Genomic DNA, 18095 nt, shown 5'->3' on the forward strand with positions numbered 1-18095 from the left:
GTTTGATTCTTCACCAATCTTAGCCTAAACTTCACACAATTTGATAGAAAAAAGGTTTGCCAGTTCATGTCTACGGCCATACCATGTTGAAAGCACCAGTTCTCGTCTGATCACTGAAGTTAAGCAACATTGGGCCAAGTTAGTACTTGGATGGGTGACCGCCTGGGAATACTTGGTGTCGTAGGCATACAATTTTGCAAATCTTAGCCTAAACCTTAGGCAATTTTTTTAGAAAATAAGTTTGCCAATTCATGTCTACGGCCATACCCGGTCGATTCCCGGTCGGGGAGTTTAAATTTTAGCAGAAGGTTCGGTTTGATTCTTCACCAATCTTAGCCTAAACTTCGCACAATTTGATAGAAAAAAGGTTTGCCAGTTCATGTCTACGGCCATACCATGTTGAAAGCACCAGTTCTCGTCTGATCACTGAAGTTAAGCAACATTGGGCCAAGTTAGTACTTGGATGGGTGACCGCCTGGGAATACTTGGTGTCGTAGGCATACAATTTTGCAAATCTTAGCCTAAACCTTAGGCAATTTTTTTAGAAAATAAGTTTGCCAATTCATGTCTACGGCCATACCATGTTGAAAGCACCAGTTCTCGTCTGATCACTGAAGTTAAGCAACATTGGGCCAAGTTAGTACTTGGATGGGTGACCACCTGGGAATACTTGGTGTTGTAAGCTTACAATTTTCCATCACTATAAACCCATTTATTCCAACCAAATGCCTTATATTTTTGTATTCCCACTTGTGGCCAATCAAGCTGCCAAATTGCTTATCAACAGGATGGCTACAAATGCGGTATATGATTGTCTAAACTGACCAAGCTTACTTTGCTTGATTCACTTCACTAACAGGTGTGTATAGTGAACCAACGTTTACATAGAAATTGTCTTTTAGGGCTAAAGAAAGCCCTTATTACTTCTCCATTGTCACACAATACAACTGCAACAACTAAATAAAATTATATAAGGGTTGATAATAATTTGTATTGTTTGTAGTTCAATATTTAACACCTGGATGTCGTTCTCTAAATTAACACAACAGAAAACTTTAAAAATTATTCTCGTATTCATTCGAATCCGGTGGATAGGAACTGGTTCTCATCCATACGGTTTGATTCTTCACCAATCTTAGCCTAAACTTCACACAATTTGATAGAAAAAAGGTTTGCCAGTTCATGTCTACGGCCATACCATGTTGAAAGCACCAGTTCTCGTCTGATCACTGAAGTTAAGCAACATTGGGCCAAGTTAGTACTTGGATGGGTGACCGCCTGGGAATACTTGGTGTCGTAGGCATACAATTTTGCAAATCTTAGCCTAAACCTTAGGCAATTTTATTAGAAAATAAGTTTGCCAATTCATGTCTACGGCATACCATGTTGAAAGCACCAGTTCTCGTCTGATCACTGAAGTTAAGCAACATTGGGCCAAGTTAGTACTTGGATGGGTGACCACCTGGGAATACTTGGTGTTGTAAGCTTACAATTTTCCATCACTATAAACCCATTTATTCCAACCAAATGCCTTATATTTTTGTATTCCCACTTGTGGCCAATCAAGCTGCCAAATTGCTTATCAACAGGATGGCTACAAATGCGGTATATGATTGTCTAAACTGACCAAGCTTACTTTGCTTGATTCACTTCACTAACAGGTGTGTATAGTGAACCAACGTTTACATAGAAATTGTCTTTTAGGGCTAAAGAAAGCCCTTATTACTTCTCCATTGTCACACAATACAACTGCAACAACTAAATAAAATTATATAAGGGTTGATAATAATTTGTATTGTTTGTAGTTCAATATTTAACACCTGGATGTCGTTCTCTAAATTAACACAACAGAAAACTTTAAAAATTATTCTCGTATTCATTCGAATCCGGTGGATAGGAACCGGTTCTCATCCATACGCAAAAAACTATGTCTAGCATCGTATTATATCCAGCTTTCTATGAATATAGAAATGTACAATCATAAGATTAAAACCAGTTTTAATCTTATATTTGTACTTTCTATATCCGTGGAAAGCCGTTTATAATACGATGCGAGAAATAACTATTCCTTCATGAAATTGGACAAGTGATCACGCCAAGAGGAGCTAGCTGCGATAAGTGAGTATGTCCATGATCTGCCCATCAAAAGAAGTGCTACAATCACTGCTAAATGATTTTTTAATCATAGAAAATGTAAAAGCAAGCTGACCCTGACGTGATTTGAACACGCAGCCTTCTGATCTGGAGTCAGACGCGCTACCGTTGCGCCACAGAGTCAAGTGCTGTTCTAGATTATGCCTAACCTTTGTCTTACAATGGGGAAACACAATTTTAGGACAATAAGATAGACAACTGTGTTCCTCAAGTCCTACATCCTCGATAGTCTAGTGGTGAGGATCTCCGCCTGTCACGTGGAAGGCCTGGGTTCGATTCCCGGTCGGGGAGTTTAAATTTTAGCAGAAGGTTCGGTTTGATTCTTCACCAATCTTAGCCTAAACTTCACACAATTTGATAGAAAAAAGGTTTGCCAGTTCATGTCTACGGCCATACCATGTTGAAAGCACCAGTTCTCATCTGATCACTGAAGTTAAGCAACATTGGGCCAAGTTAGTACTTGGATGGGTGACCGCCTGGGAATACTTGGTGTCGTAGGCATACAATTTTGCAAATCTTAGCCTAAACCTTAGGCAATTTTTTTAGAAAATAAGTTTGCCAATTCATGTCTACGGCCATACCATGTTGAAAGCACCAGTTCTTGTCTGATCACTGAAGTTAAGCAACATTGGGCCAAGTTAGTACTTGGATGGGTGACCACCTGGGAATACTTGGTGTTGTAAGCTTACAATTTTCCATCACTATAAACCCATTTATTCCAACCAAATGCCTTATATTTTTGTATTCCCACTTGTGGCCAATCAAGCTGCCAAATTGCTTATCAACAGGATGGCTACAAATGCGGTATATGATTGGCTAAACTGACCAAGCTTACTTTGCTTGATTCACTTCACCAACAGGTGTGTATAGTGAACCAACGTTTACATAGAAATTGTCTTTTAGGGCTAAAGAAAGCCCTTATTACTTCTCCATTGTCACACAATACAACTGCAACAACTAAATAAAATTATATAAGGGTTGATAATAATTTGTATTGTTTGTAGTTCAATATTTAACACCTGGATGTCGTTCTCTAAATTAACACAACAGAAAACTTTAAAAATTATTCTCGTATTCATTCGAATCCGGTGGATAGGAACCAGTTCTCATCCATACGCAAAAAACTATGTCTAGCATCGTATTATATCCAGCTTTCTACGAATATAGAAATGTACAATCATAAGATTAAAACCAGTTTTAATCTTATATTTGTACTTTCTATATCCGCGGAAAGCCGTTTATAATACGATGCGAGAAATAACTATTCCTTCATGAAATTGGACAAGTGATCACGCCAAGAGGAGCTAGCTGCGATAAGTGAGTATGTCCATGATCTGCCCATCAAAAGAAGTGCTACAATCACTGCTAAATGATTTTTTAATCATAGAAAATGTAAAAGCAAGCTGACCCTGACGTGATTTGAACACGCAGCCTTCTGATCTGGAGTCAGACGCGCTACCGTTGCGCCACAGAGTCAAGTGCTGTTCTAGATTATGCCTAACCTTTGTCTTACAATGGGGAAACACAATTTTAGGACAATAAGTTAGACAACTGTGTTCCTCAAGTCCTACATCCTCGATAGTCTAGTGGTGAGGATCTCCGCCTGTCACGTGGAAGGCCCGGGTTCGATTCCCGGTCGGGGAGTTTAAATTTTAGCAGAAGGTTCGGTTTGATTCTTCACCAATCTTAGCCTAAACTTCGCACAATTTGATAGAAAAAAGGTTTGCCAGTTCATGTCTACGGCCATACCATGTTGAAAGCACCAGTTCTCGTCTGATCACTGAAGTTAAGCAACATTGGGCCAAGTTAGTACTTGGATGGGTGACTGCCTGGGAATACTTGGTGTCGTAGGCATACAATTTTGCAAATCTTAGCCTAAACCTTAGGCAATTTTTTTAGAAAATAAGTTTGCCAATTCATGTCTACGGCCATACCATGTTGAAAGCACCAGTTCTCGTCTGATCACTGAAGTTAAGCAACATTGGGCCAAGTTAGTACTTGGATGGGTGACCACCTGGGAATACTTGGTGTTGTAAGCTTACAATTTTCCATCACTATAAACCCATTTATTCCAACCAAATGCCTTATATTTTTGTATTCCCACTTGTGGCCAATCAAGCTGCCAAATTGCTTATCAACAGGATGGCTACAAATGCGGTATATGATTGGCTAAACTGACCAAGCTTACTTTGCTTGATTCACTTCACCAACAGGTGTGTATAGTGAACCAACGTTTACATAGAAATTGTCTTTTAGGGCTAAAGAAAGCCCTTATTACTTCTCCATTGTCACACAATACAACTGCAACAACTAAATAAAATTATATAAGGGTTGATAATAATTTGTATTGTTTGTAGTTCAATATTTAACACCTGGATGTCGTTCTCTAAATTAACACAACAGAAAACTTTAAAAATTATTCTCGTATTCATTCGAATCCGGTGGATAGGAACTGGTTCTCATCCATACGGTTTGATTCTTCACCAATCTTAGCCTAAACTTCACACAATTTGATAGAAAAAAGGTTTGCCAGTTCATGTCTACGGCCATACCATGTTGAAAGCACCAGTTCTCGTCTGATCACTGAAGTTAAGCAACATTGGGCCAAGTTAGTACTTGGATGGGTGACCGCCTGGGAATACTTGGTGTCGTAGGCATACAATTTTGCAAATCTTAGCCTAAACCTTAGGCAATTTTTTTAGAAAATAAGTTTGCCAATTCATGTCTACGGCCATACCATGTTGAAAGCACCAGTTCTCGTCTGATCACTGAAGTTAAGCAACATTGGGCCAAGTTAGTACTTGGATGGGTGACCACCTGGGAATACTTGGTGTTGTAAGCTTACAATTTTCCATCACTATAAACCCATTTATTCCAACCAAATGCCTTATATTTTTGTATTCCCACTTGTGGCCAATCAAGCTGCCAAATTGCTTATCAACAGGATGGCTACAAATGCGGTATATGATTGGCTAAACTGACCAAGCTTACTTTGCTTGATTCACTTCACCAACAGGTGTGTATAGTGAACCAACGTTTACATAGAAATTGTCTTTTAGGGCTAAAGAAAGCCCTTATTACTTCTCCATTGTCACACAATACAACTGCAACAACTAAATAAAATTATATAAGGGTTGATAATAATTTGTATTGTTTGTAGTTCAATATTTAACACCTGGATGTCGTTCTCTAAATTAACACAACAGAAAACTTTAAAAATTATTCTCGTATTCATTCGAATCCGGTGGATAGGAACCAGTTCTCATCCATACGGTTTGATTCTTCACCAATCTTAGCCTAAACTTCACACAATTTGATAGAAAAAAGGTTTGCCAGTTCATGTCTACGGCCATACCATGTTGAAAGCACCAGTTCTCGTCTGATCACTGAAGTTAAGCAACATTGGGCCAAGTTAGTACTTGGATGGGTGACCGCCTGGGAATACTTGGTGTCGTAGGCATACAATTTTGCAAATCTTAGCCTAAACCTTAGGCAATTTTTTTAGAAAATAAGTTTGCCAATTCATGTCTACGGCCATACCCGGTCGATTCCCGGTCGGGGAGTTTAAATTTTAGCAGAAGGTTCGGTTTGATTCTTCACCAATCTTAGCCTAAACTTCGCACAATTTGATAGAAAAAAGGTTTGCCAGTTCATGTCTACGGCCATACAATGTTGAAAGCACCAGTTCTCGTCTGATCACTGAAGTTAAGCAACATTGGGCCAAGTTAGTACTTGGATGGGTGACCGCCTGGGAATACTTGGTGTCGTAGGCATACAATTTTGCAAATCTTAGCCTAAACCTTAGGCAATTTTTTTAGAAAATAAGTTTGCCAATTCATGTCTACGGCCATACCATGTTGAAAGCACCAGTTCTCGTCTGATCACTGAAGTTAAGCAACATTGGGCCAAGTTAGTACTTGGATGGGTGACCACCTGGGAATACTTGGTGTTGTAAGCTTACAATTTTCCATCACTATAAACCCATTTATTCCAACCAAATGCCTTATATTTTTGTATTCCCACTTGTGGCCAATCAAGCTGCCAAATTGCTTATCAACAGGATGGCTACAAATGCGGTATATGATTGTCTAAACTGACCAAGCTTACTTTGCTTGATTCACTTCACTAACAGGTGTGTATAGTGAACCAACGTTTACATAGAAATTGTCTTTTAGGGCTAAAGAAAGCCCTTATTACTTCTCCATTGTCACACAATACAACTGCAACAACTAAATAAAATTATATAAGGGTTGATAATAATTTGTATTGTTTGTAGTTCAATATTTAACACCTGGATGTCGTTCTCTAAATTAACACAACAGAAAACTTTAAAAATTATTCTCGTATTCATTCGAATCCGGTGGATAGGAACTGGTTCTCATCCATACGGTTTGATTCTTCACCAATCTTAGCCTAAACTTCACACAATTTGATAGAAAAAAGGTTTGCCAGTTCATGTCTACGGCCATACCATGTTGAAAGCACCAGTTCTCGTCTGATCACTGAAGTTAAGCAACATTGGGCCAAGTTAGTACTTGGATGGGTGACCGCCTGGGAATACTTGGTGTCGTAGGCATACAATTTTGCAAATCTTAGCCTAAACCTTAGGCAATTTTTTTAGAAAATAAGTTTGCCAATTCATGTCTACGGCCATACCATGTTGAAAGCACCAGTTCTCGTCTGATCACTGAAGTTAAGCAACATTGGGCCAAGTTAGTACTTGGATGGGTGACCACCTGGGAATACTTGGTGTTGTAAGCTTACAATTTTCCATCACTATAAACCCATTTATTCCAACCAAATGCCTTATATTTTTGTATTCCCACTTGTGGCCAATCAAGCTGCCAAATTGCTTATCAACAGGATGGCTACAAATGCGGTATATGATTGTCTAAACTGACCAAGCTTACTTTGCTTGATTCACTTCACTAACAGGTGTGTATAGTGAACCAACGTTTACATAGAAATTGTCTTTTAGGGCTAAAGAAAGCCCTTATTACTTCTCCATTGTCACACAATACAACTGCAACAACTAAATAAAATTATATAAGGGTTGATAATAATTTGTATTGTTTGTAGTTCAATATTTAACACCTGGATGTCGTTCTCTAAATTAACACAACAGAAAACTTTAAAAATTATTCTCGTATTCATTCGAATCCGGTGGATAGGAACCGGTTCTCATCCATACGCAAAAAACTATGTCTAGCATCGTATTATATCCAGCTTTCTACGAATATAGAAATGTACAATCATAAGATTAAAACCAGTTTTAATCTTATATTTGTACTTTCTATATCCGTGGAAAGCCGTTTATAATACGATGCGAGAAATAACTATTCCTTCATGAAATTGGACAAGTGATCACGCCAAGAGGAGCTAGCTGCGATAAGTGAGTATGTCCATGATCTGCCCATCAAAAGAAGTGCTACAATCACTGCTAAATGATTTTTTAATCATAGAAAATGTAAAAGCAAGCTGACCCTGACGTGATTTGAACACGCAGCCTTCTGATCTGGAGTCAGACGCGCTACCGTTGCGCCACAGAGTCAAGTGCTGTTCTAGATTATGCCTAACCTTTGTCTTACAATGGGGAAACACAATTTTAGGACAATAAGATAGACAACTGTGTTCCTCAAGTCCTACATCCTCGATAGTCTAGTGGTGAGGATCTCCGCCTGTCACGTGGAAGGCCCGGGTTCGATTCCCGGTCGGGGAGTTTAAATTTTAGCAGAAGGTTCGGTTTGATTCTTCACCAATCTTAGCCTAAACTTCACACAATTTGATAGAAAAAAGGTTTGCCAGTTCATGTCTACGGCCATACCATGTTGAAAGCACCAGTTCTCATCTGATCACTGAAGTTAAGCAACATTGGGCCAAGTTAGTACTTGGATGGGTGACCGCCTGGGAATACTTGGTGTCGTAGGCATACAATTTTGCAAATCTTAGCCTAAACCTTAGGCAATTTTTTTAGAAAATAAGTTTGCCAATTCATGTCTACGGCCATACCATGTTGAAAGCACCAGTTCTTGTCTGATCACTGAAGTTAAGCAACATTGGGCCAAGTTAGTACTTGGATGGGTGACCACCTGGGAATACTTGGTGTTGTAAGCTTACAATTTTCCATCACTATAAACCCATTTATTCCAACCAAATGCCTTATATTTTTGTATTCCCACTTGTGGCCAATCAAGCTGCCAAATTGCTTATCAACAGGATGGCTACAAATGCGGTATATGATTGGCTAAACTGACCAAGCTTACTTTGCTTGATTCACTTCACCAACAGGTGTGTATAGTGAACCAACGTTTACATAGAAATTGTCTTTTAGGGCTAAAGAAAGCCCTTATTACTTCTCCATTGTCACACAATACAACTGCAACAACTAAATAAAATTATATAAGGGTTGATAATAATTTGTATTGTTTGTAGTTCAATATTTAACACCTGGATGTCGTTCTCTAAATTAACACAACAGAAAACTTTAAAAATTATTCTCGTATTCATTCGAATCCGGTGGATAGGAACCAGTTCTCATCCATACGCAAAAAACTATGTCTAGCATCGTATTATATCCAGCTTTCTACGAATATAGAAATGTACAATCATAAGATTAAAACCAGTTTTAATCTTATATTTGTACTTTCTATATCCGCGGAAAGCCGTTTATAATACGATGCGAGAAATAACTATTCCTTCATGAAATTGGACAAGTGATCACGCCAAGAGGAGCTAGCTGCGATAAGTGAGTATGTCCATGATCTGCCCATCAAAAGAAGTGCTACAATCACTGCTAAATGATTTTTTAATCATAGAAAATGTAAAAGCAAGCTGACCCTGACGTGATTTGAACACGCAGCCTTCTGATCTGGAGTCAGACGCGCTACCGTTGCGCCACAGAGTCAAGTGCTGTTCTAGATTATGCCTAACCTTTGTCTTACAATGGGGAAACACAATTTTAGGACAATAAGTTAGACAACTGTGTTCCTCAAGTCCTACATCCTCGATAGTCTAGTGGTGAGGATCTCCGCCTGTCACGTGGAAGGCCCGGGTTCGATTCCCGGTCGGGGAGTTTAAATTTTAGCAGAAGGTTCGGTTTGATTCTTCACCAATCTTAGCCTAAACTTCGCACAATTTGATAGAAAAAAGGTTTGCCAGTTCATGTCTACGGCCATACCATGTTGAAAGCACCAGTTCTCGTCTGATCACTGAAGTTAAGCAACATTGGGCCAAGTTAGTACTTGGATGGGTGACTGCCTGGGAATACTTGGTGTCGTAGGCATACAATTTTGCAAATCTTAGCCTAAACCTTAGGCAATTTTTTTAGAAAATAAGTTTGCCAATTCATGTCTACGGCCATACCATGTTGAAAGCACCAGTTCTCGTCTGATCACTGAAGTTAAGCAACATTGGGCCAAGTTAGTACTTGGATGGGTGACCACCTGGGAATACTTGGTGTTGTAAGCTTACAATTTTCCATCACTATAAACCCATTTATTCCAACCAAATGCCTTATATTTTTGTATTCCCACTTGTGGCCAATCAAGCTGCCAAATTGCTTATCAACAGGATGGCTACAAATGCGGTATATGATTGGCTAAACTGACCAAGCTTACTTTGCTTGATTCACTTCACCAACAGGTGTGTATAGTGAACCAACGTTTACATAGAAATTGTCTTTTAGGGCTAAAGAAAGCCCTTATTACTTCTCCATTGTCACACAATACAACTGCAACAACTAAATAAAATTATATAAGGGTTGATAATAATTTGTATTGTTTGTAGTTCAATATTTAACACCTGGATGTCGTTCTCTAAATTAACACAACAGAAAACTTTAAAAATTATTCTCGTATTCATTCGAATCCGGTGGATAGGAACCAGTTCTCATCCATACGGTTTGATTCTTCACCAATCTTAGCCTAAACTTCACACAATTTGATAGAAAAAAGGTTTGCCAGTTCATGTCTACGGCCATACCATGTTGAAAGCACCAGTTCTCGTCTGATCACTGAAGTTAAGCAACATTGGGCCAAGTTAGTACTTGGATGGGTGACCGCCTGGGAATACTTGGTGTCGTAGGCATACAATTTTGCAAATCTTAGCCTAAACCTTAGGCAATTTTTTTAGAAAATAAGTTTGCCAATTCATGTCTACGGCCATACCCGGTCGATTCCCGGTCGGGGAGTTTAAATTTTAGCAGAAGGTTCGGTTTGATTCTTCACCAATCTTAGCCTAAACTTCGCACAATTTGATAGAAAAAAGGTTTGCCAGTTCATGTCTACGGCCATACCATGTTGAAAGCACCAGTTCTCGTCTGATCACTGAAGTTAAGCAACATTGGGCCAAGTTAGTACTTGGATGGGTGACCGCCTGGGAATACTTGGTGTCGTAGGCATACAATTTTGCAAATCTTAGCCTAAACCTTAGGCAATTTTTTTAGAAAATAAGTTTGCCAATTCATGTCTACGGCCATACCATGTTGAAAGCACCAGTTCTCGTCTGATCACTGAAGTTAAGCAACATTGGGCCAAGTTAGTACTTGGATGGGTGACCACCTGGGAATACTTGGTGTTGTAAGCTTACAATTTTCCATCACTATAAACCCATTTATTCCAACCAAATGCCTTATATTTTTGTATTCCCACTTGTGGCCAATCAAGCTGCCAAATTGCTTATCAACAGGATGGCTACAAATGCGGTATATGATTGTCTAAACTGACCAAGCTTACTTTGCTTGATTCACTTCACTAACAGGTGTGTATAGTGAACCAACGTTTACATAGAAATTGTCTTTTAGGGCTAAAGAAAGCCCTTATTACTTCTCCATTGTCACACAATACAACTGCAACAACTAAATAAAATTATATAAGGGTTGATAATAATTTGTATTGTTTGTAGTTCAATATTTAACACCTGGATGTCGTTCTCTAAATTAACACAACAGAAAACTTTAAAAATTATTCTCGTATTCATTCGAATCCGGTGGATAGGAACTGGTTCTCATCCATACGGTTTGATTCTTCACCAATCTTAGCCTAAACTTCACACAATTTGATAGAAAAAAGGTTTGCCAGTTCATGTCTACGGCCATACCATGTTGAAAGCACCAGTTCTCGTCTGATCACTGAAGTTAAGCAACATTGGGCCAAGTTAGTACTTGGATGGGTGACCGCCTGGGAATACTTGGTGTCGTAGGCATACAATTTTGCAAATCTTAGCCTAAACCTTAGGCAATTTTTTTAGAAAATAAGTTTGCCAATTCATGTCTACGGCATACCATGTTGAAAGCACCAGTTCTCGTCTGATCACTGAAGTTAAGCAACATTGGGCCAAGTTAGTACTTGGATGGGTGACCACCTGGGAATACTTGGTGTTGTAAGCTTACAATTTTCCATCACTATAAACCCATTTATTCCAACCAAATGCCTTATATTTTTGTATTCCCACTTGTGGCCAATCAAGCTGCCAAATTGCTTATCAACAGGATGGCTACAAATGCGGTATATGATTGTCTAAACTGACCAAGCTTACTTTGCTTGATTCACTTCACTAACAGGTGTGTATAGTGAACCAACGTTTACATAGAAATTGTCTTTTAGGGCTAAAGAAAGCCCTTATTACTTCTCCATTGTCACACAATACAACTGCAACAACTAAATAAAATTATATAAGGGTTGATAATAATTTGTATTGTTTGTAGTTCAATATTTAACACCTGGATGTCGTTCTCTAAATTAACACAACAGAAAACTTTAAAAATTATTCTCGTATTCATTCGAATCCGGTGGATAGGAACCGGTTCTCATCCATACGCAAAAAACTATGTCTAGCATCGTATTATATCCAGCTTTCTATGAATATAGAAATGTACAATCATAAGATTAAAACCAGTTTTAATCTTATATTTGTACTTTCTATATCCGTGGAAAGCCGTTTATAATACGATGCGAGAAATAACTATTCCTTCATGAAATTGGACAAGTGATCACGCCAAGAGGAGCTAGCTGCGATAAGTGAGTATGTCCATGATCTGCCCATCAAAAGAAGTGCTACAATCACTGCTAAATGATTTTTTAATCATAGAAAATGTAAAAGCAAGCTGACCCTGACGTGATTTGAACACGCAGCCTTCTGATCTGGAGTCAGACGCGCTACCGTTGCGCCACAGAGTCAAGTGCTGTTCTAGATTATGCCTAACCTTTGTCTTACAATGGGGAAACACAATTTTAGGACAATAAGATAGACAACTGTGTTCCTCAAGTCCTACATCCTCGATAGTCTAGTGGTGAGGATCTCCGCCTGTCACGTGGAAGGCCTGGGTTCGATTCCCGGTCGGGGAGTTTAAATTTTAGCAGAAGGTTCGGTTTGATTCTTCACCAATCTTAGCCTAAACTTCACACAATTTGATAGAAAAAAGGTTTGCCAGTTCATGTCTACGGCCATACCATGTTGAAAGCACCAGTTCTCATCTGATCACTGAAGTTAAGCAACATTGGGCCAAGTTAGTACTTGGATGGGTGACCGCCTGGGAATACTTGGTGTCGTAGGCATACAATTTTGCAAATCTTAGCCTAAACCTTAGGCAATTTTTTTAGAAAATAAGTTTGCCAATTCATGTCTACGGCCATACCATGTTGAAAGCACCAGTTCTTGTCTGATCACTGAAGTTAAGCAACATTGGGCCAAGTTAGTACTTGGATGGGTGACCACCTGGGAATACTTGGTGTTGTAAGCTTACAATTTTCCATCACTATAAACCCATTTATTCCAACCAAATGCCTTATATTTTTGTATTCCCACTTGTGGCCAATCAAGCTGCCAAATTGCTTATCAACAGGATGGCTACAAATGCGGTATATGATTGGCTAAACTGACCAAGCTTACTTTGCTTGATTCACTTCACCAACAGGTGTGTATAGTGAACCAACGTTTACATAGAAATTGTCTTTTAGGGCTAAAGAAAGCCCTTATTACTTCTCCATTGTCACACAATACAACTGCAACAACTAAATAAAATTATATAAGGGTTGATAATAATTTGTATTGTTTGTAGTTCAATATTTAACACCTGGATGTCGTTCTCTAAATTAACACAACAGAAAACTTTAAAAATTATTCTCGTATTCATTCGAATCCGGTGGATAGGAACCAGTTCTCATCCATACGCAAAAAACTATGTCTAGCATCGTATTATATCCAGCTTTCTACGAATATAGAAATGTACAATCATAAGATTAAAACCAGTTTTAATCTTATATTTGTACTTTCTATATCCGCGGAAAGCCGTTTATAATACGATGCGAGAAATAACTATTCCTTCATGAAATTGGACAAGTGATCACGCCAAGAGGAGCTAGCTGCGATAAGTGAGTATGTCCATGATCTGCCCATCAAAAGAAGTGCTACAATCACTGCTAAATGATTTTTTAATCATAGAAAATGTAAAAGCAAGCTGACCCTGACGTGATTTGAACACGCAGCCTTCTGATCTGGAGTCAGACGCGCTACCGTTGCGCCACAGAGTCAAGTGCTGTTCTAGATTATGCCTAACCTTTGTCTTACAATGGGGAAACACAATTTTAGGACAATAAGTTAGACAACTGTGTTCCTCAAGTCCTACATCCTCGATAGTCTAGTGGTGAGGATCTCCGCCTGTCACGTGGAAGGCCCGGGTTCGATTCCCGGTCGGGGAGTTTAAATTTTAGCAGAAGGTTCGGTTTGATTCTTCACCAATCTTAGCCTAAACTTCGCACAATTTGATAGAAAAAAGGTTTGCCAGTTCATGTCTACGGCCATACCATGTTGAAAGCACCAGTTCTCGTCTGATCACTGAAGTTAAGCAACATTGGGCCAAGTTAGTACTTGGATGGGTGACTGCCTGGGAATACTTGGTGTCGTAGGCATACAATTTTGCAAATCTTAGCCTAAACCTTAGGCAATTTTTTTAGAAAATAAGTTTGCCAATTCATGTCTACGGCCATACCATGTTGAAAGCACCAGTTCTCGTCTGATCACTGAAGTTAAGCAACATTGGGCCAAGTTAGTACTTGGATGGGTGACCACCTGGGAATACTTGGTGTTGTAAGCTTACAATTTTCCATCACTATAAACCCATTTATTCCAACCAAATGCCTTATATTTTTGTATTCCCACTTGTGGCCAATCAAGCTGCCAAATTGCTTATCAACAGGATGGCTACAAATGCGGTATATGATTGGCTAAACTGACCAAGCTTACTTTGCTTGATTCACTTCACCAACAGGTGTGTATAGTGAACCAACGTTTACATAGAAATTGTCTTTTAGGGCTAAAGAAAGCCCTTATTACTTCTCCATTGTCACACAATACAACTGCAACAACTAAATAAAATTATATAAGGGTTGATAATAATTTGTATTGTTTGTAGTTCAATATTTAACACCTGGATGTCGTTCTCTAAATTAACACAACAGAAAACTTTAAAAATTATTCTCGTATTCATTCGAATCCGGTGGATAGGAACCAGTTCTCATCCATACGGTTTGATTCTTCACCAATCTTAGCCTAAACTTCACACAATTTGATAGAAAAAAGGTTTGCCAGTTCATGTCTACGGCCATACCATGTTGAAAGCACCAGTTCTCGTCTGATCACTGAAGTTAAGCAACATTGCGCCAAGTTAGTACTTGGATGGGTGACCGCCTGGGAATACTTGGTGTCGTAGGCATACAATTTTGCAAATCTTAGCCTAAACCTTAGGCAATTTTTTTAGAAAATAAGTTTGCCAATTCATGTCTACGGCCATACCCGGTCGATTCCCGGTCGGGGAGTTTAAATTTTAGCAGAAGGTTCGGTTTGATTCTTCACCAATCTTAGCCTAAACTTCGCACAATTTGATAGAAAAAAGGTTTGCCAGTTCATGTCTACGGCCATACCATGTTGAAAGCACCAGTTCTCGTCTGATCACTGAAGTTAAGCAACATTGGGCCAAGTTAGTACTTGGATGGGTGACCGCCTGGGAATACTTGGTGTCGTAGGCATACAATTTTGCAAATCTTAGCCTAAACCTTAGGCAATTTTTTTAGAAAATAAGTTTGCCAATTCATGTCTACGGCCATACCATGTTGAAAGCACCAGTTCTCGTCTGATCACTGAAGTTAAGCAACATTGGGCCAAGTTAGTACTTGGATGGGTGACCACCTGGGAATACTTGGTGTTGTAAGCTTACAATTTTCCATCACTATAAACCCATTTATTCCAACCAAATGCCTTATATTTTTGTATTCCCACTTGTGGCCAATCAAGCTGCCAAATTGCTTATCAACAGGATGGCTACAAATGCGGTATATGATTGTCTAAACTGACCAAGCTTACTTTGCTTGATTCACTTCACTAACAGGTGTGTATAGTGAACCAACGTTTACATAGAAATTGTCTTTTAGGGCTAAAGAAAGCCCTTATTACTTCTCCATTGTCACACAATACAACTGCAACAACTAAATAAAATTATATAAGGGTTGATAATAATTTGTATTGTTTGTAGTTCAATATTTAACACCTGGATGTCGTTCTCTAAATTAACACAACAGAAAACTTTAAAAATTATTCTCGTATTCATTCGAATCCGGTGGATAGGAACTGGTTCTCATCCATACGGTTTGATTCTTCACCAATCTTAGCCTAAACTTCACACAATTTGATAGAAAAAAGGTTTGCCAGTTCATGTCTACGGCCATACCATGTTGAAAGCACCAGTTCTCGTCTGATCACTGAAGTTAAGCAACATTGGGCCAAGTTAGTACTTGGATGGGTGACCGCCTGGGAATACTTGGTGTCGTAGGCATACAATTTTGCAAATCTTAGCCTAAACCTTAGGCAATTTTTTTAGAAAATAAGTTTGCCAATTCATGTCTACGGCATACCATGTTGAAAGCACCAGTTCTCGTCTGATCACTGAAGTTAAGCAACATTGGGCCAAGTTAGTACTTGGATGGGTGACCACCTGGGAATACTTGGTGTTGTAAGCTTACAATTTTCCATCACTATAAACCCATTTATTCCAACCAAATGCCTTATATTTTTGTATTCCCACTTGTGGCCAATCAAGCTGCCAAATTGCTTATCAACAGGATGGCTACAAATGCGGTATATGATTGTCTAAACTGACCAAGCTTACTTTGCTTGATTCACTTCACTAACAGGTGTGTATAGTGAACCAACGTTTACATAGAAATTGTCTTTTAGGGCTAAAGAAAGCCCTTATTACTTCTCCATTGTCACACAATACAACTGCAACAACTAAATAAAATTATATAAGGGTTGATAATAATTTGTATTGTTTGTAGTTCAATATTTAACACCTGGATGTCGTTCTCTAAATTAACACAACAGAAAACTTTAAAAATTATTCTCGTATTCATTCGAATCCGGTGGATAGGAACCGGTTCTCATCCATACGCAAAAAACTATGTCTAGCATCGTATTATATCCAGCTTTCTATGAATATAGAAATGTACAATCATAAGATTAAAACCAGTTTTAATCTTATATTTGTACTTTCTATATCCGTGGAAAGCCGTTTATAATACGATGCGAGAAATAACTATTCCTTCATGAAATTGGACAAGTGATCACGCCAAGAGGAGCTAGCTGCGATAAGTGAGTATGTCCATGATCTGCCCATCAAAAGAAGTGCTACAATCACTGCTAAATGATTTTTTAATCATAGAAAATGTAAAAGCAAGCTGACCCTGACGTGATTTGAACATGCAGCCTTCTGATCTGGAGTCAGACGCGCTACCGTTGCGCCACAGAGTCAAGTGCTGTTCTAGATTATGCCTAACCTTTGTCTTACAATGGGGAAACACAATTTTAGGACAATAAGATAGACAACTGTGTTCCTCAAGTCCTACATCCTCGATAGTCTAGTGGTGAGGATCTCCGCCTGTCACGTGGAAGGCCTGGGTTCGATTCCCGGTCGGGGAGTTTAAATTTTAGCAGAAGGTTCGGTTTGATTCTTCACCAATCTTAGCCTAAACTTCACACAATTTGATAGAAAAAAGGTTTGCCAGTTCATGTCTACGGCCATACCATGTTGAAAGCACCAGTTCTCATCTGATCACTGAAGTTAAGCAACATTGGGCCAAGTTAGTACTTGGATGGGTGACCGCCTGGGAATACTTGGTGTCGTAGGCATACAATTTTGCAAATCTTAGCCTAAACCTTAGGCAATTTTTTTAGAAAATAAGTTTGCCAATTCATGTCTACGGCCATACCATGTTGAAAGCACCAGTTCTTGTCTGATCACTGAAGTTAAGCAACATTGGGCCAAGTTAGTACTTGGATGGGTGACCACCTGGGAATACTTGGTGTTGTAAGCTTACAATTTTCCATCACTATAAACCCATTTATTCCAACCAAATGCCTTATATTTTTGTATTCCCACTTGTGGCCAATCAAGCTGCCAAATTGCTTATCAACAGGATGGCTACAAATGCGGTATATGATTGGCTAAACTGACCAAGCTTACTTTGCTTGATTCACTTCACCAACAGGTGTGTATAGTGAACCAACGTTTACATAGAAATTGTCTTTTAGGGCTAAAGAAAGCCCTTATTACTTCTCCATTGTCACACAATACAACTGCAACAACTAAATAAAATTATATAAGGGTTGATAATAATTTGTATTGTTTGTAGTTCAATATTTAACACCTGGATGTCGTTCTCTAAATTAACACAACAGAAAACTTTAAAAATTATTCTCGTATTCATTCGAATCCGGTGGATAGGAACCAGTTCTCATCCATACGCAAAAAACTATGTCTAGCATCGTATTATATCCAGCTTTCTACGAATATAGAAATGTACAATCATAAGATTAAAACCAGTTTTAATCTTATATTTGTACTTTCTATATCCGCGGAAAGCCGTTTATAATACGATGCGAGAAATAACTAT

The 18095-nt window shown here is 38.7% G+C and overlaps 43 non-coding genes across 43 annotated transcripts; 36 read left to right on the forward strand and 7 right to left on the reverse strand.

Annotated features, from left to right (window-relative positions):
- Positions 1 to 68: 68 nt before the first annotated feature.
- LOC145305085 (5S ribosomal RNA) lies at positions 69 to 187 on the forward strand. Its single transcript, XR_013874511.1, has one exon. It is a non-coding gene; the product is annotated as a 5S ribosomal RNA (ribosomal RNA).
- Positions 188 to 381: 194 nt separating this feature from the next.
- Positions 382 to 500, forward strand: LOC145305086 (5S ribosomal RNA). The gene has a single exon (XR_013874512.1). It is a non-coding gene; the product is annotated as a 5S ribosomal RNA (ribosomal RNA).
- Positions 501 to 566: 66 nt separating this feature from the next.
- On the forward strand, positions 567 to 685 carry LOC145304900 (5S ribosomal RNA). Its single transcript, XR_013874339.1, has one exon. It is a non-coding gene; the product is annotated as a 5S ribosomal RNA (ribosomal RNA).
- A 499-nt stretch (positions 686 to 1184) lies between these two features.
- On the forward strand, positions 1185 to 1303 carry LOC145305087 (5S ribosomal RNA). The gene has a single exon (XR_013874513.1). It is a non-coding gene; the product is annotated as a 5S ribosomal RNA (ribosomal RNA).
- Positions 1304 to 1369: 66 nt separating this feature from the next.
- On the forward strand, positions 1370 to 1487 carry LOC145305047 (5S ribosomal RNA). The gene has a single exon (XR_013874482.1). It is a non-coding gene; the product is annotated as a 5S ribosomal RNA (ribosomal RNA).
- A 718-nt stretch (positions 1488 to 2205) lies between these two features.
- Positions 2206 to 2277, reverse strand: TRNAW-CCA (transfer RNA tryptophan (anticodon CCA)). Its single transcript has one exon. It is a non-coding gene; the product is annotated as a tRNA-Trp (tRNA).
- A 259-nt stretch (positions 2278 to 2536) lies between these two features.
- LOC145304793 (5S ribosomal RNA) lies at positions 2537 to 2655 on the forward strand. The gene has a single exon (XR_013874235.1). It is a non-coding gene; the product is annotated as a 5S ribosomal RNA (ribosomal RNA).
- Positions 2656 to 2721: 66 nt separating this feature from the next.
- On the forward strand, positions 2722 to 2840 carry LOC145305015 (5S ribosomal RNA). Its single transcript, XR_013874451.1, has one exon. It is a non-coding gene; the product is annotated as a 5S ribosomal RNA (ribosomal RNA).
- Positions 2841 to 3558: 718 nt separating this feature from the next.
- TRNAW-CCA (transfer RNA tryptophan (anticodon CCA)) lies at positions 3559 to 3630 on the reverse strand. Its single transcript has one exon. It is a non-coding gene; the product is annotated as a tRNA-Trp (tRNA).
- Positions 3631 to 3889: 259 nt separating this feature from the next.
- LOC145304883 (5S ribosomal RNA) lies at positions 3890 to 4008 on the forward strand. Its single transcript, XR_013874324.1, has one exon. It is a non-coding gene; the product is annotated as a 5S ribosomal RNA (ribosomal RNA).
- A 66-nt stretch (positions 4009 to 4074) lies between these two features.
- Positions 4075 to 4193, forward strand: LOC145304901 (5S ribosomal RNA). The gene has a single exon (XR_013874340.1). It is a non-coding gene; the product is annotated as a 5S ribosomal RNA (ribosomal RNA).
- Positions 4194 to 4692: 499 nt separating this feature from the next.
- On the forward strand, positions 4693 to 4811 carry LOC145305088 (5S ribosomal RNA). Its single transcript, XR_013874514.1, has one exon. It is a non-coding gene; the product is annotated as a 5S ribosomal RNA (ribosomal RNA).
- Positions 4812 to 4877: 66 nt separating this feature from the next.
- On the forward strand, positions 4878 to 4996 carry LOC145304902 (5S ribosomal RNA). The gene has a single exon (XR_013874341.1). It is a non-coding gene; the product is annotated as a 5S ribosomal RNA (ribosomal RNA).
- A 499-nt stretch (positions 4997 to 5495) lies between these two features.
- On the forward strand, positions 5496 to 5614 carry LOC145305089 (5S ribosomal RNA). The gene has a single exon (XR_013874515.1). It is a non-coding gene; the product is annotated as a 5S ribosomal RNA (ribosomal RNA).
- A 194-nt stretch (positions 5615 to 5808) lies between these two features.
- LOC145305008 (5S ribosomal RNA) lies at positions 5809 to 5927 on the forward strand. The gene has a single exon (XR_013874444.1). It is a non-coding gene; the product is annotated as a 5S ribosomal RNA (ribosomal RNA).
- Positions 5928 to 5993: 66 nt separating this feature from the next.
- LOC145304903 (5S ribosomal RNA) lies at positions 5994 to 6112 on the forward strand. The gene has a single exon (XR_013874342.1). It is a non-coding gene; the product is annotated as a 5S ribosomal RNA (ribosomal RNA).
- A 499-nt stretch (positions 6113 to 6611) lies between these two features.
- Positions 6612 to 6730, forward strand: LOC145305090 (5S ribosomal RNA). Its single transcript, XR_013874516.1, has one exon. It is a non-coding gene; the product is annotated as a 5S ribosomal RNA (ribosomal RNA).
- A 66-nt stretch (positions 6731 to 6796) lies between these two features.
- Positions 6797 to 6915, forward strand: LOC145304904 (5S ribosomal RNA). The gene has a single exon (XR_013874343.1). It is a non-coding gene; the product is annotated as a 5S ribosomal RNA (ribosomal RNA).
- A 718-nt stretch (positions 6916 to 7633) lies between these two features.
- TRNAW-CCA (transfer RNA tryptophan (anticodon CCA)) lies at positions 7634 to 7705 on the reverse strand. Its single transcript has one exon. It is a non-coding gene; the product is annotated as a tRNA-Trp (tRNA).
- Positions 7706 to 7964: 259 nt separating this feature from the next.
- On the forward strand, positions 7965 to 8083 carry LOC145304804 (5S ribosomal RNA). The gene has a single exon (XR_013874247.1). It is a non-coding gene; the product is annotated as a 5S ribosomal RNA (ribosomal RNA).
- Positions 8084 to 8149: 66 nt separating this feature from the next.
- Positions 8150 to 8268, forward strand: LOC145305017 (5S ribosomal RNA). The gene has a single exon (XR_013874452.1). It is a non-coding gene; the product is annotated as a 5S ribosomal RNA (ribosomal RNA).
- Positions 8269 to 8986: 718 nt separating this feature from the next.
- Positions 8987 to 9058, reverse strand: TRNAW-CCA (transfer RNA tryptophan (anticodon CCA)). Its single transcript has one exon. It is a non-coding gene; the product is annotated as a tRNA-Trp (tRNA).
- A 259-nt stretch (positions 9059 to 9317) lies between these two features.
- Positions 9318 to 9436, forward strand: LOC145304884 (5S ribosomal RNA). The gene has a single exon (XR_013874325.1). It is a non-coding gene; the product is annotated as a 5S ribosomal RNA (ribosomal RNA).
- Positions 9437 to 9502: 66 nt separating this feature from the next.
- On the forward strand, positions 9503 to 9621 carry LOC145304905 (5S ribosomal RNA). The gene has a single exon (XR_013874344.1). It is a non-coding gene; the product is annotated as a 5S ribosomal RNA (ribosomal RNA).
- Positions 9622 to 10120: 499 nt separating this feature from the next.
- On the forward strand, positions 10121 to 10239 carry LOC145305092 (5S ribosomal RNA). The gene has a single exon (XR_013874518.1). It is a non-coding gene; the product is annotated as a 5S ribosomal RNA (ribosomal RNA).
- A 194-nt stretch (positions 10240 to 10433) lies between these two features.
- Positions 10434 to 10552, forward strand: LOC145305093 (5S ribosomal RNA). The gene has a single exon (XR_013874519.1). It is a non-coding gene; the product is annotated as a 5S ribosomal RNA (ribosomal RNA).
- Positions 10553 to 10618: 66 nt separating this feature from the next.
- On the forward strand, positions 10619 to 10737 carry LOC145304906 (5S ribosomal RNA). The gene has a single exon (XR_013874345.1). It is a non-coding gene; the product is annotated as a 5S ribosomal RNA (ribosomal RNA).
- Positions 10738 to 11236: 499 nt separating this feature from the next.
- Positions 11237 to 11355, forward strand: LOC145305095 (5S ribosomal RNA). The gene has a single exon (XR_013874520.1). It is a non-coding gene; the product is annotated as a 5S ribosomal RNA (ribosomal RNA).
- A 66-nt stretch (positions 11356 to 11421) lies between these two features.
- Positions 11422 to 11539, forward strand: LOC145305048 (5S ribosomal RNA). Its single transcript, XR_013874483.1, has one exon. It is a non-coding gene; the product is annotated as a 5S ribosomal RNA (ribosomal RNA).
- A 718-nt stretch (positions 11540 to 12257) lies between these two features.
- Positions 12258 to 12329, reverse strand: TRNAW-CCA (transfer RNA tryptophan (anticodon CCA)). The gene has a single exon. It is a non-coding gene; the product is annotated as a tRNA-Trp (tRNA).
- A 259-nt stretch (positions 12330 to 12588) lies between these two features.
- On the forward strand, positions 12589 to 12707 carry LOC145304816 (5S ribosomal RNA). The gene has a single exon (XR_013874258.1). It is a non-coding gene; the product is annotated as a 5S ribosomal RNA (ribosomal RNA).
- A 66-nt stretch (positions 12708 to 12773) lies between these two features.
- Positions 12774 to 12892, forward strand: LOC145305018 (5S ribosomal RNA). Its single transcript, XR_013874453.1, has one exon. It is a non-coding gene; the product is annotated as a 5S ribosomal RNA (ribosomal RNA).
- A 718-nt stretch (positions 12893 to 13610) lies between these two features.
- On the reverse strand, positions 13611 to 13682 carry TRNAW-CCA (transfer RNA tryptophan (anticodon CCA)). The gene has a single exon. It is a non-coding gene; the product is annotated as a tRNA-Trp (tRNA).
- Positions 13683 to 13941: 259 nt separating this feature from the next.
- LOC145304886 (5S ribosomal RNA) lies at positions 13942 to 14060 on the forward strand. Its single transcript, XR_013874327.1, has one exon. It is a non-coding gene; the product is annotated as a 5S ribosomal RNA (ribosomal RNA).
- A 66-nt stretch (positions 14061 to 14126) lies between these two features.
- On the forward strand, positions 14127 to 14245 carry LOC145304907 (5S ribosomal RNA). Its single transcript, XR_013874346.1, has one exon. It is a non-coding gene; the product is annotated as a 5S ribosomal RNA (ribosomal RNA).
- Positions 14246 to 14744: 499 nt separating this feature from the next.
- On the forward strand, positions 14745 to 14863 carry LOC145305011 (5S ribosomal RNA). The gene has a single exon (XR_013874447.1). It is a non-coding gene; the product is annotated as a 5S ribosomal RNA (ribosomal RNA).
- A 194-nt stretch (positions 14864 to 15057) lies between these two features.
- LOC145305096 (5S ribosomal RNA) lies at positions 15058 to 15176 on the forward strand. Its single transcript, XR_013874521.1, has one exon. It is a non-coding gene; the product is annotated as a 5S ribosomal RNA (ribosomal RNA).
- Positions 15177 to 15242: 66 nt separating this feature from the next.
- On the forward strand, positions 15243 to 15361 carry LOC145304908 (5S ribosomal RNA). The gene has a single exon (XR_013874347.1). It is a non-coding gene; the product is annotated as a 5S ribosomal RNA (ribosomal RNA).
- A 499-nt stretch (positions 15362 to 15860) lies between these two features.
- On the forward strand, positions 15861 to 15979 carry LOC145305097 (5S ribosomal RNA). Its single transcript, XR_013874522.1, has one exon. It is a non-coding gene; the product is annotated as a 5S ribosomal RNA (ribosomal RNA).
- Positions 15980 to 16045: 66 nt separating this feature from the next.
- On the forward strand, positions 16046 to 16163 carry LOC145305049 (5S ribosomal RNA). Its single transcript, XR_013874484.1, has one exon. It is a non-coding gene; the product is annotated as a 5S ribosomal RNA (ribosomal RNA).
- A 718-nt stretch (positions 16164 to 16881) lies between these two features.
- Positions 16882 to 16953, reverse strand: TRNAW-CCA (transfer RNA tryptophan (anticodon CCA)). The gene has a single exon. It is a non-coding gene; the product is annotated as a tRNA-Trp (tRNA).
- A 259-nt stretch (positions 16954 to 17212) lies between these two features.
- On the forward strand, positions 17213 to 17331 carry LOC145304827 (5S ribosomal RNA). Its single transcript, XR_013874269.1, has one exon. It is a non-coding gene; the product is annotated as a 5S ribosomal RNA (ribosomal RNA).
- A 66-nt stretch (positions 17332 to 17397) lies between these two features.
- On the forward strand, positions 17398 to 17516 carry LOC145305019 (5S ribosomal RNA). Its single transcript, XR_013874454.1, has one exon. It is a non-coding gene; the product is annotated as a 5S ribosomal RNA (ribosomal RNA).
- Positions 17517 to 18095: the final 579 nt, after the last annotated feature.

The sequence above is a fragment of the Acartia tonsa genome, chromosome 13 (genome assembly GCF_053477335.1).
Source record: "Acartia tonsa isolate MP-2025a chromosome 13, ASM5347733v1, whole genome shotgun sequence".
Taxonomy (NCBI): domain Eukaryota; kingdom Metazoa; phylum Arthropoda; class Copepoda; order Calanoida; family Acartiidae; genus Acartia; species Acartia tonsa.